Source organism: Syzygium oleosum, unplaced genomic scaffold, assembly GCF_021117445.2.
Source record: "Syzygium oleosum isolate NSW1041296 unplaced genomic scaffold, Sole_v2.1 Sole_v2.06, whole genome shotgun sequence".
Classification (NCBI taxonomy): domain Eukaryota; kingdom Viridiplantae; phylum Streptophyta; class Magnoliopsida; order Myrtales; family Myrtaceae; genus Syzygium; species Syzygium oleosum.
This window is the reverse complement of record NW_026607490.1, coordinates 13,616,232-13,634,399: the sequence shown is the minus strand read 5'-3', so window position 1 is coordinate 13,634,399 and position 18,168 is coordinate 13,616,232. Positions and strand designations below refer to the sequence as shown.

Sequence of the window (18,168 nt, the reverse complement as noted above, 5' to 3'; positions counted from 1 at the left end):
GCTGCACTTCAAAGCTTGTTGAGCCAAACCACAAATTGTTCCCTTGTGTTCTAACTCTAAACAAAGTGAGGGTAAAGTTAATTCATCTGACAACCAATAGTTTCTTTCTTTTTGCAATCAAATTCTTTCAAAGAGTACGACCAGAAGTTTCTTTACGGGTGCACTTTTTAAGGACCTTTTGCGAGTTCATGTCTTAAGATCTGCTGAAGGTATTGAAATTAGGTTACCTCCGAACAACCGAGAGGTCCGTTATGATTTTTTTTTCCTAGTTTGGTTTGGCTTTTTGAATACATTTTCTTTGGATGGTTTCTCCTAGCTTTTTTGACTTCCCAGCTGGAGGTTGTAAAGGTCAATTGCAGTGTTGTTATTTGATGATTTGTTATGTAACTAATTATTAGAGATCCTTGCTTCGATACTTGGCGTCACATGTTTGAAGTGGTAACCTTGCCTTGCATTGGGGATAACTTCATTATGTTGTAAACAATTAGATGAAATGTGTGTTGGAAGAGACATATAACTATGGTCCTCATCACGGAACTTTCTGACATAATCAACTAATTCTTATTGGGGTTTGCCTATGTTATGAAGAAGCTATAAAATGAAGAAAGGAATTTCACTTGGGGTAGGTAAATCAATAGTTGGTGCAGCGAAACTACCATCTCCGGGTATAACAATTATCGTATAGTAAAGGCAAATCTAGTATTGGTGCCTTAGATAGTATGATAAGTCTCACTGGGAGTTGGAAATCATGTAAAATGAAACTATTGCATGATCTCCATTATTGCCTACATTTTCTAGAAATGCCTGGGCGATATTCTATCATAGAAGCCCTTCCATTCACCTCGTTATACTAAACAGATCCTTTTGTGTTTTAAGATTAATAAGAAGTGCTAAGGAAGGCATCTCAAACAACCGGCTTTTGATGGTTCTCAATGTTCTTTGAGGAGGAATTAAAGTTACATAAACTTACAAGCTTTCTGCAACGGGGAACTATGGCTAATTGAGTAATAAGACAAAAAAGGACTGATAAAAGGAAAATGGAGATGACATTCAAAGTGAAGTTTTCACATCCACTTTTTAATTACTTCTTGTGAGTTGATGCGAGACTAAAGAAGGTATTGAAATTACGGGTACATTCGCTAAACGAGAGGTTCTTTCGTAAAATATATGGTTTTGTTTTCAGTTTGGTTTGGCTTTTTAGCTATAATATTTTTGGATGGTTTCTCCTTGCTTTTATGTTTCGCAACTAGAGGTATGGTGTCGATTACGTCATCCATTATTTACAATTCGTTAGGAGACTCTCCGTCTATAGCTCGCAATTTTCGAGAGATTAGCCCTGTTCGTCTATAGTATGACTTTGCCATATTGTTAACAATTAGATGAAATGTAATATTGAAGGTTCTAGCACTATGGTTCTCATACCAGAATTTGACAACATAATCAACTCATTGTTGCAATTGTAAAGAGACGGACTCTGTCAATGATTAGCTTAATGATCAGTTGTTTTTTTTGTTGGAGCTCATGTTCGGTTTATTTTTTCTAGGAAAGTTGTAGCTATCAATAGGATTTGCAAATACGTAGTGAGAAATTATAAAATGAAGAAAAGGAATTTTATTTGGGTAGTGGCATCAATAGTTGGTGCTGACAAAGCTTCCATACGCAGACAAGATAGAACTATTTAGCTTCTCAAGGTTTCATAATCATCCCATAGTTGAGGCTAGAATTTCAGTATTATCAATGCATATGTCATAAGACAAGTCTCACTTGGGGTCCCAAATCATGTCAATCGACCTTGTGTGATCTCCAATAGTGCCTCCATTTTCGAAATGGTTATGCCCCTGGAAGTAATTTATCCGTAATAGAAATCCTTCCATTCACCTCCAAGTTATACTAGATGACTCTTTTAGGTTTAAGGATTGACAAGGAGTGCTTAGGAAGACAACCAAAACAATCGGCTTTTGCTGGTTTCTTAATGTTGCGGAGAGGAATTAAAGTGAAAAAACATAAAAAATCTTTCTATGCAAGGAGCGTATGGCTAATTTGTCAGCTATATAGACGGAGACCAAAGAAAGGCAAGATGGCGGATGAAATTCTGATGTTGACCGTTGGTAATTAAAAGTTCCAATACGATGTACATTTGTCAATTTACACGTTGGCAAATTTGGTGCAGATCCTCCAAACTTAGCTGGTTTGTACTTTAGATTTGAACCCGATAACTGGCCTTGTAAAACTTAACTTTGATATACCTTAAACAATGAATTAATAGTCGAAATGTGAAGGTCATAATCCGTGACAGACACTCTTTCATTCCACTTTTTTGGTTATCCTAAGAATGGGCCTTAGGTTTCAGCATTGATAAGGAGAATCACTATACACAAAGAAGAGTCCTATATAACAGTCTGTGCTCTTTCTCTCAGTCATAAGTAAAAAAACTTACAAATTCGTTCTATAAAGATAAGCTGCGGCTAGCTCAGTTAACGAACACAGAATTGACAATCGTATATCTTTCCCAACGTTTTGGTGCTGTACTCTGGCTTTTACTGTAATGTACAAACTCCAGCTTATAATACAAAAATAAGGATTTAGTCAGTCTCCTGCAAATGTGTGCTTTGAGTAGTCATAATTGGCAATATATGCTTGAAATTACTAAGGAATTTCAGTTTTTCGTTTCTACTAATGTTAATTCTTGCATATCAGAAATAGAAGGTAAAAGCTTACAGCTCTTGTTCCCAAAGGCCAATTAGATCATTCTTACATGTCTAAGCCAAGATGAGTATAAATTGTTTACCTCCTAAAAGTTGAAATTCAGCAGAGGTTGCCAGTTGAAATGATGCGAACTTCAGACAAGGGTCAGTCATTTGTTTCGAGATGGCTTGTTTTAACTGTCTTAATCTGCATAATTTCTTGCCAGGAAAGATAGTTGGAAGTACTTGGTTGTCAGTTGAGAAATCTTTTATGTACCAATGAGCCAGTAATAGAAGGTAAGATCAATGCTGGAAAAGTGGTCTCCCTTAGACAGTCATTGTTTTCACCACATAAAACAGGATAATTGCCCTAACCGAGCAAGTCTTGCCCACAATTCGGAATTCACACACATCTGCCAATTTGTGAAGGTTCAACGAGAGTTCAACCTCCCAAAAAGGAAAAAAAAGGAAGGAAAAAGCAGGTGATTCAGCCAAAGATAGCTCAGCTCAGCATCCACACACTCCTTAATAGGTTTTATCAAGCCTAATAAAACAAAGCCAACAGAATCAAGATTAGATTGACAGGTAAACTTGCGAGCGTATTCATTCAATAGATATCACAGAATTGTATGTACTGCAAGAATGATAGAGTCAACTTCATACTATTTACATTCCAAGTGAATTTCAGTAGAGATCCTATGCATCTTGTGATGATCATGAAACAGATGATGAAATGCATTTAGGGGAACAAACTTCATCCGGAGCTACCAAATGATCTTTGAGAAATTAGGTGCTGACTAAGGAGCATTTTACTTTAAGTTTCTGTTGCTGTGGCAGTGGAGTCTGGAACGCAACCTTAATGCAGAAGAAAATTTTTTGGAAAGCATAAGATTTCCTTTGCTCAACTTTCGCTTCCATATTCCCTTCCAATCATGGGTCCATGATGATTTTACCTCATCCCCATGTCTCCGCCAATAATTCCACACCATAGTAGACTAAATGGTCCACGGTGATCATCCGTCCAGAAATATTCCCAGTAAGAAAGGACTGGCATTCTCTAAAGCAGAAAAGCCGGTCTGTCACACGTCTTATTGCAAATAGCATGATAAATCCACAAAATAAATTGCTTGTAAAAGGTAGCTCGACTGAAACTACCTCTTTTACCCCGCTGCCCGTTGGATCTTCTTTCGCCACCACAACTTCCTCAACCTGATACACCAGACTACCAAATCCTCTATTATACAGCCATACCTACAACAAAAGAAAGATTCCAATACATGTGCACACTAACATAGAAAAGAGTAAGATTATCTCATCAAATTATTTCCACATTCTCCCATCAATCATGTTAATCAGCAAACATTATAGAGCAAGTTGTCTCAACAATTATAGGCAATAGTAGACATACATAATATCAATGAGTAATACCATAAATTGCATAGAGGCTTTAAGACTAGGGTCATCATCCATCATTGAGGAGGGAGAGAGTAAATAATACACACTATCATGTCATCTTAAAATTTTAGAGTCGGTACAAGAAACTCATGATAGCTTTACAAGGAAGGAGACCGAGTTCCTTAAATATTATCAAGGTCATAGAGCTACTACAAACTGCCCTGCTTGTTAAGAAAACATTGGAAAAGTAAGACATCTCCAGTTAGATAGGTTGAAAGAATGCAAAGTAAACATCAAATGCAATCAGAACAATTCCCATAATATATCTGATATTCATCAAGATTCAGTCTGCTACCTCCTCTAGGAAGTGGTGGCGCTATGTTTGTGGAACCAAGAATAGTATGGAGACAAATGAGGCACAACATGTATCCATTAATATAGGTAGTGATTGGCATTATTTGCTTCGGTCAATAGTAGTAAGATACAGACGTTGCATTTTCCAACACCCAGGGTTGTCCAAATGTCAAAACCTGGACATTCTGTGCTTCCTGATTGACCTGGAAATTAAGTGTCCTTAGTTATATAAGTAAATCAAGTAGTGATGGTCTGGAAAACAGCTTCAGCACACACAATTAGACAGCCAAGGTAACTTCAATGTTCAATACTTTCACGAGGGAAAAACTAATATGCATCAATAACCATATATTTGCCACATACGAAGGTGAACGATAGATCAGCCCTTTCTCTCCATGAGCTTTGGAGGTTTAAGCATTACTCTGTCTAGATCCCGTCCATAATTTTCCAAACCAAATCCACAACCACAACAAAACCAACCCCACCCTCACCCCAAGAAAAGGTGTTAATAATATGGAATAGTGGGATTGGGGGTGAATTTACAACCAAGGTGCATTTACATGCTTCCACAACAAGCACTTGGATGTTGGCGGGGTGAGTCGCATCCAGCTAATGACATAAACAAAAAATTCAGGTTGATGGTGAAATTGCCCTTGAACCCCAAAACTTACAGTCATTGATAGCGAAGGAGAAACTAAATCTTAAAAAGGGCCATGACACATAGAAGGGCCACTGACGCTAGGCATTGATGTCACAACTGGCTCAGAACACTTTTCAGCAAGGAAACCAGCAAAAAAATGACATTTAAAATCATCTAAGTGTTGGATAAGATGTACAGTTGCTATGAATACTTGAAAAAGGTTTAGTCTAAAGCTCAAGCAACCGATGATCCTATCCTAGGCCACATAAATGTCTGTATTATCTGAGTCAAGACAAAGTTTGACCCTAAAAAATCGCAACTTTTCATGGAGAAGAAAATTAATGGGACATGACTTTGGGGTGTTTACCATTTCTGGTACCAGTTCCACAACAGGTGCCTAGAAATCTCTAGACCACTCTATCCAATGGAGCTGAGACAAAGCATAATTGACATTTTGGGTGGCTCCAGCCTACAACATATCTGGCCCGTAGTCCAACAAAAAAGGAGCTGCTTCTTTTTGGTTATAGAGAGAGACAGACAGAAACAGTACAGAACACAGATTTAGGATCAATATATTCTAGTTTAAAATGCATTAGCACTTCAAGGTTACATGACATAAAATTTGAGCTTCAAGTGCTTACCAAAGTTTATATATCCAGACTATAAACATATCAATAATTCCATAAAGTTTCGCAAATAAACTTTGTAATGATTAGTTGGAAGTCTTTATCCACTATATTTAGGCATTCAACCAACCTTGAAGCTCCATGGCTTAACATGTAAGACTCAATTCACACAGCTAAATCGTCAACCATAGGTGGTTCAGGTAAAGGTTGTTTGTAACCCATTCTGCTTGTGTTATGTCTACGGGTTGATTTACCCAAAGAAAGAAAAACAAGATGCTGACCAATTGATAAATACAAATATGAAGCCATAGAAAGTTCAAGATATCCAGAGTCTAGACTCTTCAGGGCAGAGTTGGCAGTGAATTCCAGGTAACTCTTAACAGACCAAAGCTCAAAAAATGGAAGAACACAATAGAGGAAGAACCAATATCTGAACCATAGCAATCTTTTAACGATCTTACCACAAAGATCAAGTCTGCGAAAGGATGCCATAGCCCATCCCATAGAATGCCTGTCACCATGACATTGATGTCTCCATATAAATCCTTGGCTCTTTTAACAGCATCCAAAGTACCAGGTCGCATCGTCATATAGTGATAAGCATAATAAATCCATGATGAACCTAAGCAAAGACAATAGAATAAGATTGTAGCTCGTTTCCAAACCAAGAAGTATCCACAACTTGCAAGAGGCTTATCATCTCTAGAACTCACCACCACGACACCACGCATGCCGGGGTAGTTTAGGTCGAGCTATTTCCAGATGAGATCTTCAACCCAATTCTGTGTGCTTTAGACATAAATAAGAAGTAATCACTAATCAGAAAAGCTCAAACAACTTTTCCAAGAACAATAATATTAGTGAGTATGTGATCCTCATGACTACATCTAAAATTACAAGCACATAACTTTCATGTCTCGGTGGAAATGATTCACTGTTTTCCACTTCCTTATGGACAGCAGACCCATGGGCTTTGTGTACGCATTCACCGGAGGCTACTCTTCTTAGCTTACAATTTTCAGGAAATCCTTCGCATGTCAAATGTAAGAGGAAGAATTGCTAAAGTTAACATGCATTCCTTTTTGCTCTTGAGTACCTTTGGAAGCTACAAGCGCAGCATTAAGGTCCTGACTTCTCCAATATATGCCTACAGGTAACATACATTGATTAGAAATAAAGACAAACAATTAGATGAAATTCAAATATAGAGGCATCACAAGCATCGCAAATTGGTAAACCACTGCGACATGGATTATATAACTGTATGCAGTGCTGGACATCAACTATTTGTTCAATGACTTCGAACACCTGCTTTCAGATAAAAGGCATTAATAACCAGTCAGAAGCTAATAAGAAGGCAGCATGTGCCCAATAAATCTCATCTCAAGAATTGGCCATTTAGTACTGAGGACCTATTCTTCCAAGCAACCTTAACTTAACAATGTCATATTAAAACAAAGTCAAATTACCTTGGTCTTTCCATCAAAACTAGGACATGTCAACTAAAAGTTCTGTCAAATCTGACATGTAAACCTGAAAAATAAAAAGCTTTGCATCTAGTTACAATGTTATTGTATTGAAATTGGTGAAACCTGAAGGTAATAACAAGAAGCTCTAAGTAAATGGGAAAATCTTTCTAAAGAACACTTACAGCAGATGCATACTCCACGACCATCGTCACAAGAGCGTGATTGAAAACAGCTTTATGAGCCTTGGACCTCACTCAAAGTTCTGCATTTACCAGTAGAGAAAATTTCAGATTGAAAATGCAGTCATGAGCTCATTCAATTACAAGCAATGAGGCAAGTTTCTTATGTCTCTAGCTAGCTATTTCGACAAATCAAGTGAGAGGAACATAAGGAAACATCAACTCAAACCAATATTTTCAGTATATATCTGCCGTCCTTAGTGAACTTAAAGAACTAATTTTATTCCCAAAGCGAAAACAGCAGGATGAAATTTGTATCAGAACAAATATGACCATATTCCAGACGTAGCATTGATCCAAACTCGGTAATCCAAGAGCTCCCCAACAGAACTAACCAAATACAACACAACACTGTCAGTCCTATGCTTTGAAAACATCCAAATCGTACACCCTGAGGGATCATTCAGCTATAGTCTGCCCCATTCAATCAGGCACCACAGCTCCACAGCACAGTCAACTATTCCCCCAACCCTGAAATGCCTAATCAGCCAAATCATTAATTCAAATCTCACCGTCAAGCTCAAAGCCAACCCACTCAATACCAGGGCCTGTCTATTCTCAATATCAAAACACCCAATCCGAGTTGAGTCAGAGGGATCAGGGCAGCAGTAACTGATGCCATGAACGCGATTACAATTACCTCTCGCCCCACTCCACTCGCTGCAATCAAGCGTTGTCAGAACATCCATCACTCCCAACCACGACCCGTTCCCGCTCCACATTCTACGAGAGAATCGGATCGAACAGCGTCATCGAGAAAAAACCGAAACCGCGCCACGGGAAAAAATCCGATCTCTGCACGTTTCGCATGCGCGCACAATTACACGCGATCAAATGGCGCGATCGCGCAGCAGATAGAGAGAGATCGATCGCGATCTTTGTCCGCATTGCTCGAATTCGAACCTCGATTCCGGTCTCGCAGGTTCGTGCGGATTTTATGGCGATTGAAAGCCACGGCGACCTGGGGGCAAAGGAAGGAGAGGACGATGAATTTTACTGGTTTTTTTCCTGATTTGCCCTCGGGATCTTCTTCTGTTGAATGGCACATCCGGTGATTTCGTCGTTTGCGTGAGGGGCACCGAAGGAAGTTCAGCTAAGAAAATTCAAATTTGGGGGAGTTCTATCTTCTCAGTTCTCTCTCTTTATGGAGCTTCCCTTTGGTGTCTCTCCACGTTAGCACTTTGACTCGAGCTTAGTTCAATTGATTCTGAACAACGCCATAAATTAAATAATACGCCCACGTTGACGAGAATGGCGAGGCCGAGTTGGAGGGCGATGAGGTTTGATGTTTGCCTTCGCCGTATTTTTACACTGGATTAGTTGGAATTTTGGTGCCGGATCCGGATTCGCGGATCTCTTGTTTTGCTTGCTAGGGTTGCGGGGTCAATTCAGGCCATAAGGTATCCTGGCATTTTGTGCTAGGAAGTGGACATTGTGCTTCATGTTTGAATACAAGATTTTAAGAAGTTTTGGAATGAGCATGGGATTTCGGATCGAGGATGTCGAGTTAGGGGACACTTCGAGTCAAGTTGCTATTCCACCTTAGGATTTTCTAGGATTGTTTCACTGCGATTCGATAACCGCAGATTCGGGGCATGTGAGTTCGAGCGTCTGGGTCGAGAAAGGAAGATCCGTTTATCTCTTGATAAGGTTCAGAGAAACGACTCCAAAAGACTGCCAGTAATCTTCTGTTGTGTTTTAGCCTTGAGAGAATGACACGTGCTTTTTTGGAAAATTTTGGGTCCCGTCTTCTTCCCTCCTTTGGAGCTTACCTTTGATTTCTACACATTAGCACTTTGACTCGGCTTGGTTCAATTAGTTGGTTCAAACTAAATTCTAAAAAAATATTCTAAATTAAAGTTAATATTATTTATCTGTTCATTTATATTCGTGGAGATATGTGAAAATGCAATTACCCCATTATGGTCTACAAGCTCTCTCTCCAGTTAAATTTTTCAAATTCATGTTCGAATCGATATAATGACTCGGGTTGTTCAACTCAAGTAACCGACAAGTTGAGGTTAATTGTAAATTATGGAACCCACTTCTCTTGAGTTGAGAGAGAGTTCGAAGGCAACTTGCTATTGGGCATCGATTCTAAGAATATCTAGGAATACTTTTGTTGAATTGGATCCAATATTTCCCTACGTTTTTCGGATAAATGTACCTCCGGTATTTTGGAGTTGATTAAGCTTAATCTAAAATTTACAAAATATTTATAGTGTGAATACAATTGGACCGATCCGTTTATAAGATGATGGCATTGTCATCCCATAATTGCTCGGTTGATATATGAGTCGTACAATTATCGAGATTGAATACTTCACTTTACGTAAAGATTATTAAATGAAAGAAGAAAAAGTCTATAATCTCTGAGAACAAAAGTCATTGGACTTTTTCACCGGCTATGTTTGAAGTAAAAAAAAAAAGTTTGTAACCTCACACAACAAAGTCACAAATGTCGTTTAAAAAAATACCAAAGGTGCGAATGAATTAGTCTTATTTTATATATCGCAGTTGACTCACACAAACAAAATAAAATAAAATTCCCCAATGTGCAGTATGCGCGATGTTTGAGTGGCTCTCACGGATTAATATTCATAGTCAAATGTTTATAAAGCACAGAAAAATTAATTTTTTGAAACAAAAGGTTGAAGTTAAGAAAAGTGAAATTCAAGAGAAATTATTGTGGAGTAAATTAATCAATTTTGTAGAAATCTTCCAAATCTCTTCCTTTATAGGCAATACTTAAATTATAAACACATCAATCCTTCATTTGATTTAATTCAAATTTTATAAGCACAAAACAGATTTATAGAACAATCATGTTTTGATCAGGCTCGTACTGCCGCTCGTTTGCTATGAAAGAAGAGCAAAAAAAAGGTGAACATTAGAAATTCGCAATCCAAACCCAAGCATGATAACCCAAATGATGAAGGGATCACGCTATCTCCCATTGATTCACAAGTTGTAATCATGTCATGGCGAACCTCTGGCTGATTAGTATTTTTTAAGGAGTGTTTGCAATGCTTTTGTTGAAGGATTTTCAAGCCTTAAACATATTAGTTACGATGATTAATTCACAAGATGGACTGAGTGGTTATGGCTCAAACAAGACATTTTATAGCGAATATAACACTTTAGGATAACACAGCAAGTATGGATAATCATATTGATGATTTCTTCTCGCTTTTTAATTTATCAGGAAAAAAAAAACCGCAACCCATCGGGACTCGGGAGTAGGAGAAGGCCAACCGGACCACCCCAAATCATCGAGCTAGTCCATCTTGCCGATGGCCAGACAGGACTCTTTCGCTTCTCTGCCGTCCATTTCGGACAGGCTCAATCCAGCATTACCGATTCCGACTCTCTCCTCCCCCTTTTTAATGCCGATCCACCACTTTCGATTCGATTCGGCCTCTCTCTCTCTCTCTCTCTCTCTCTCTCTCTCTCTCTCTCTCTGCTCTCTCTCTCTCTCTCTCTCTCTCTCTCTATTTCTCTCTCTCTCTCTCTCTCTCTCTCTCTCTCTCCCTAGAACAGCGATGATGACCTCAATCAATCGATGGGTCGATCTCCGCAGCAAAGGTCTTCGTGTCATGCCCGAACTCAAACAAGCTGCAGCGACATCCCCTACGCCGAATTGAAATGATGCGGCGTCAGAACGCCATCCAACCCAAACCACAAACGTGAGCCACATGGAAGCGAATAATGAAAACCCCGGACAAATAATGGCGACGGGGGTAGAACAACGAACAATCAGCCCAACCACATATTCATACAGCACCAAATATACAAACATCATATTACAGGACATAAATACAAACTAACATCCTCAATCACCGTTTAAGCAAAGTTCGGGGTTTGGTTATCTTGACTTCACTATCGGATAACTCCAAGTTATACAACCCCCTAAAACACCTAGGGAAAAACCTAGGGTCAAGCCTCTTCCATTACGCCCACGAATTGCGGCTTGAATCTGCCGGAGACTCACTGCGCACTCCGTCAGGCACCAACGAGCGGCTCCGGACTTCCAAAAGAAAGGGCGCACTTCCCGGGTTTAGGGGCCGGGTGTCGGAGGTGGCGGTTATACAGCCGTGAGACGAATCTCAATAAAGTGTACAACCTCAAACCCCAGCGTAGGCACTCCACGTACCGCTCAGACAGAAAACACGCATAACATGCAACGATCAATCAAACTACCAACCACACGAGAACCTACCGGAATTCATCATACTGCGTTCACATGCGTTAGACAATAACACAATCAATATACCACGGCAATAAAAATCACGGATGCGCGTGTCTCAATTATAAGATAAAACCCACTTGGGCACGTCATCTACCGGTGCTTATAGCAGTTTTACCCCATAATTAAGCATGTGAATCATGCGATGGCAAACACCCACTCGCACACCACTCACACCATGCGTCACTTTCTCAAACCTCGCTCCTCAAGCCAATTCCCGCTCATTCTCAACTCTTCCCGGCTACCGTGGCGTAAAGCCTTGTCAGGCGAGACGGTCTTCCTAGCGCCAAATCGGGCATCGTCACCCGGCGGGCCGGACATCGATCACCTCGTCGGGGGCGGCATCGTCCCGCTAAGCACACGCCTCGGACGAAATCCACACACACAGTTTCGCCTTCTGCCTTGCTACAGCAGAAGCGTCCAGCGCATCAGGCAACGGTCTTCGACCACGTCGGGCATCGACACCTCAAGTCGGGCGGAGCGTAAATCACCTTGTCGAGACGGCGGCATCGGCCCAGCGTAACGTCTGGCGCCAGCCTCAGACGGACCTTTCCAACGAAACCACATTTCCATATCCTCGTTCCACTCAAACCACACTTACGCCGGTAGCCCGGTACTCGCACGGCCAAACACAATTCCACATTGCATGCACATTTCACAATTCACATACACTTTGCAAATATACATTCTCACCACACGCCAGCCACACCACACAATCATACACATATAACCATAGCGATCCCGAAGCACTATCGCACCGTTCTTGGCACGCGAACATATTAACTTAATCCCTTGCTTGCCTCACCATCACACCTCACGGCCACACACGTGACATATACAACTACGTACACAACCCGAAACACAATCCCAAATCAGCCAACTACCACAAAGGCTCGCACAATCAACGCACAAAATTCCATTCAAGGCACAATCCCAATAATTAATCGCACAAATTAATCCCGATCAAACCTCAACATCACAGCCCTAATCAAGCTCCTAAACCTAAAAATTGTTCGCCTAATCAGTCCCGCAACCACAAAATAATCGATCACTCAAATCAGTCCCACGGCCTCTAAAACAATCACAAAATCGCCTCATGGCCGGGTTCTAAATGAGCCTATAGAAATACCCGAGCTCCTAGGTAGTTTTGGAAGAGCATACCTTACCAAAAAGGTGAGACAACAGGGCTGGAGGCCCGGAGCCGAGACAGCAGCAGCAGCCCAGGTGGCGTCGCCGGCCGCGTACGGACGGCGTGAACAATGATACCGTACGGACGCATGATGAACAGTACCACCCCGTACAGACACTGTACGAGACAGGCTGGGACGGTGGCCGGCAAGGTGCCGGTGACAGCCGCGCGTCCGTACGGTCCGCGTGAACAGTGATCCGTACGGACGGTGAACAGTACCCGTACGGACACTGTACGGACGGTGCTGGGCGGCGACGTATGGACGTGCTGGACGGCTGGGTGTCGACAGAACGGCGATCGGAGCTCCGACGGTACTGTTTTGTAGAACGGGAAGAGAAAAAAGAGAGAGAAAGGCTCGATACGAAAGCAAGCTGTGGTGGGTAGGCACAGGTGGGAGAGGGAGAGGTCCAAGGGGTGCTATGGCGACGGCCTGGTGGGCGGCTCAGCATTACCGGCTAATCGTTCCGGATTAGCAATCTAGAAAGCTATGACAGAACTGGACCGAACAAAAAACGGGAAAGAAGAAGAGGGAAATTGGGAAAAAAATTTGGTCGAGATGGTTCTGGTACATGAGAGAGAGAGAGATATGTCTGGTCAAAGGGTCAAAGGTAGATTAGTGGAGTCCAAGTGTCCAAATCTTTGGGCCAATTGACACTTTGCCCTTGATCCAAGGGCACTATCCTTCATTCTCATCTAATAATTTAGGGAAGTAAAATGGTCATTGATCCTTAACCCAAGCTGACCAGACCTGGTTTAGCCCTAACTCACCTTGGTTAGTCCCCACAATTAAATCCAAAATTCGGAATTACCAAAAATGGGTCCAAGGGCATTTAGGTAATTTTTGATCCTTTGGTCAAAATTCCAATTTTCGCACATACGCATTCCATATGTGCGTGGCCAACATAATATGGTGTCGGAATCACGAAATTCACTTTTTAAGTCCTCGAAACTCGATCGCAAAGTCACTTGGGAATAAAATAATATTATTTTTCGCTTCCGAGCCCAAATTCCAATTTTGGCCGAAACCACTCTAAATGCGTGTGGCCACCCAAAATGACGCTAGCTCTCGAAAAATAACCTCAAACGACCTCAAATCCAACATTGGTGTCCACAGGGGCAAAACCGTAATTTTCCTGGTCCCCAAACCGAAATCCATTATTTTTTTGCAGAAATGGGTGGCCCCAAGGTTGGCTAAGCCAAAAACGTCATCGGCCGCTCAAAATTGTCACTTTCAAAATTCTCGATTCCCTAGTCCGAATTCCAAGAAATGACTAAAATCGAACAATCGCAACTTTAGCTTATCTCTAGCTAACGGTGTGGCTCATTGGGATTACAGCTCTCGACCCGTGACTGACACTAAGTCAAATCACGTTTAAGTTTACTCCATCCGAGACAACCTCGATCCCATGTCATATAATTGCGAGGTGGCCTGTCAGCTAGTTCCCTTCAAACACGATCAATCAAGTAGACCCAGTCTCGATTGACTCAAAACATTCCCTCGTCAATCCATATGGTCGAAGATCGAGCCCAGGTCGAGTTCTTTAGTGATCGGCGAACTCAATCCCGTAACGGCCCTACTTCTAAGGTTAGCATCCAGAGAATGCGCATTTCCGGGTGAGATCTCACTATAAGTGCATTGGTCAAAATATTCATTCCTTAAATCCCGGAAAAGGATCAAAAATTCAGACTGTTACACTTCGCATCGCTGTGGCTAGACCGTCGGAAGCAGCAGGCGTCATCCGACGAGGCCCTGTCCGACGGCTGCGAGGAGGGAGCAGCAGCAGCAGCTCAATGAACGATTGACCTACGTGGTGATAGTCTATCTAGTTGTTGTTTTCGGCTGTTCTGTTCAAAGACTTCTTCCAGAGAGAGTCTGAGCGCAAGTAAGATCACGGGAGAGGGCAGTCAAATAATGATGCTATGAACCATTTATTAGTGTGAATGGTGACATGATTGGTACCTCTCGGAGGAATTCGCACAAACAAAAAGTATTGTAAGAGCTACCAATGCTAAACCCCCACCCCTAATTGGTAAGCGGGTGCATGATTTTGGGGGAAAGTTATGTCGACTAACTTGCTAGACGTTGACTTGGTTCGATTCGCATGCTGGTTTTAAGGGACGAGCATCAACAAATGTCTATCTTTAAAGGAAAAAATGCATCTACAAACTATCAAGATAGAAGGGAAAGTCTGAGATGGACTCCTGCCTTAGAAGGGATTTGTTGTATGACCTCGTATCAGTTAGATTGGGCAGACCTTTCGATGTTGAAATGGTGCTGTTATGTCACGCCCACTACCAAGACGAGACATCCACCTTCGGTCGATAAATTGCGACGGCTCCAGGAAGAGTCAATGGCCATCGCCCAACAATCGAGATCAAGCACAAGCGGAAGTATAAAATAAACAAACCGGAACCAATTACAACGTATGAGCCAAGGATAGCCATCCAATAAACAACGATCAACGCAGAAAATATGTACATACTTATATTACTATTTTAAAACTCTTTTTACAGTGCTCACGACAACCAAAAAGGAAACATTCAACAGCATTTGGAATAACCCCAAAAAGCCACTTCTCGGATTCTGCTCCATCCCTCCTCGGGTGCATCTCTGACGATTTGCTGGATAAAATGCGATATTCCCAAAAGAGGTGGTGACCTCGGCATCCTACTGCTGGGGGTCTGAAAATGTTTCGGTTTACACAACCGTGAGACGAATCTCACGTGAGTTGTGCAGTTACTCTAAACTTAGCTAGTTAGCATGCAATCTCACTTGGAAACAAACATTTAAAATCATAACACAACCATAATCATACAATTCTCTGACCCTGCAGGTTAGATATTTCAATATGTAATAATCACGGGACATACGTGGCACACATTATCACACGTACGCCAATCACATGCTCATACACTACGAGTCTCACACATTCAGCATGCCATTCAATGCATGTTTATGCATGCAAATGTCATTGACATGTCATCACGCATTCTTTGGCCCACTGGCCCACCGCACATTTGCCCAATTAATTATTACGACTCGAGTCATCAATTTTCAATGCCCGTGCAGTCAGGGCCCGTTTCTTAAAGCGCATGAGGCCAGCAAAGATTCGATTCTGGCCAAGGTTCTAGCCTCGTTTCAAAGCGTACGAGGCTAACACCTGCTCTCTCCTTATGAACCAGCAGCCTTCTTCAAAGTGCATGAGGATGGTCGCGCTCCCGACGTACTGGGCATCGCCCTGCTTCAAAGTGCATGAGGACGGTTATCGACCCGGAAGCGTCCTTAGGTACGATCAACATGTTCTCATTATTATTCGAACCCGGGCCGATATAACGCTCGTGGCATTTTTAGGTGATCACATGCTCATGGCGACATACGCACTTCTCGCACACTTTTCATCACATAGCCTCACTTGCTAAGACATCGCAATGCGTGTCCACAAGTTTATGCAACGTGACAACTACGAGCACCAATATACTTCGACAACCCTGGGCATACCCTGGCACTTTCACCGATGAACTCCTAAATTGGTCATTAAACCCTATTATCCTCCCCAACGATTCTCATTAATCCACTAAATTTTTCCGATAATAAATTCTACTAATCAATTCTCAACCCAGTCTCAATTACACACTGCTATTAGCTAAGCCAGTCCAAAATGCACCGATAACACCTAAACCGACCCGGAAAAACGCAGCATCGTCCTAATCGGGTTTAGGAATTTTACTCACCAAAACAAGGGTCACGACGGCGGGGAATGGCGGCCGATCCGACACGAACAGTGAAACCGGCTGCAGAATTCCCGGCGGACGGGCGGCGCGGTGTACGGACAGGGGGTGGAACAGTGATTCCGTACGGACGCGTGAACAGTACCACCGTACGGACACACTGTACGGACGGCTGGGAACGGTGGCCGGCGAGGCGCCGGTCACGGCGGCGACGGCCGTACGGTCTGGATGAACAGTGACCGTACGGACGTGAACAGTAAATTGTACGGTCACTGTACGGACTGGGCTGAACGGCGACGTATAGACATGCTAAACAGCCGGGTGTCGGCGGAACGGCGATCGGAGCTCCGGCGAAGCTCGGAGGTACTGTTCACAGAACAGAAATTGAGAAAAAGAGAGAGAAAAGAGGGAAAAGGGGGAAAGGGAGAGAGAAATGGACGGAACCGGGCTGAATAGCTGTGGCGGGGGGACCAAGGGGCGACGGCGAGGCACGGCGGTCGCGGCATGCTCCGTATGCCAACGGCAAGCTCTGGGCAAGGCAAAATCAAGAGAGAAAAGAAGAGGGGAGTGAGCTACAGAGGAGAGGGAGCTGTTCTGGCCAGAATGAGGGTGAGAGGAGAGAGAGAGAGAGTTTATCTTGGTCAAACATCTAGACTAGGGGTGCCAAGTGTCAAAATCAAGCCAATGTGACCATTTTACCCCTCATCCAATGGTTCACATTAGATCTTATCCAATAATTCATGGGCACTTAGGTCCTTTATTGCCATAATTAAGATAAGTCCAAATTTAATTAATTTCCTTAAAATTTTCCCAAAATTCGGAACCAAAATGGCCTAGGGCAAACCGTCATTTTCCGGTTCCGAACCCGAAATCCAATTTTCGCACATACGTGTTCCATATATGCGTGGCCAACATAATATGGGCGTCGGAATCGCATGAAATTCATCGCGCAAGCCCTCGAAAATCCACGTCAAAGTTTCGGGAATAAAATAATATTATTTTTCCAATTTTTTAGTCGAAATTCCGCTTTTGTCCAAAATGACTCCTGGTAAGCGTGGCCACCCAAAAATGGCATCGGCCCACGAAAAATAACCTCATTTGGCCTCGAAAAGCAACGGCTGCATCCCGGGGGCAAAATCGTAATTTTTCACCCCTGGGATCGAAATTTCAATTTTTACTCGTACTAACTCCACATGTGAGTGGCCAGCGTAATATGACGTCGCATTCTAAAAATAGTCTCTTAAGCCTTTGAAAATCGATACCGAAATCCGGCCCAATTCCGTGAACAAAACTCGCTAAACTTTCAATTTCGCAGTCTCTCACTAACGGGCGGCCGTTTAGAGGTTACGCGTATCGACCTAGGGCTATTCGTATCGTGATGGTCTCGATCATTGAGAGAATGAGAAATTATCATTAGTTCCCGAGGTCACAATCATTAGGTTCAAGTTCCGGACTGGTTGACCACGTGCACTTTTGGTCTTGCAGAATCACCTGCGTCCCAATCGTACATCGTTGGCCTTGGCCAAACCCAATCCATTACTCTTTCCTAAGATCAGCCCACATTGGCTCAAAATATTTCCTCAACGTCTCTCGTGAT

General features: G+C 42.3%; 1 long non-coding RNA gene across 1 annotated transcript; it reads right to left on the bottom strand.

Moving 5' to 3' along the window:
- Positions 1 to 7,203: 7,203 nt before the first annotated feature.
- LOC130138479 (uncharacterized) lies at positions 7,204 to 8,187 on the bottom strand. Its single transcript, XR_008816880.1, has 3 exons — positions 8,048 to 8,187; positions 7,351 to 7,430; positions 7,204 to 7,232 (listed from the first exon to the last, which is right to left on the bottom strand). It is a non-coding gene; the product is annotated as an uncharacterized LOC130138479 (long non-coding RNA).
- Positions 8,188 to 18,168: the final 9,981 nt, after the last annotated feature.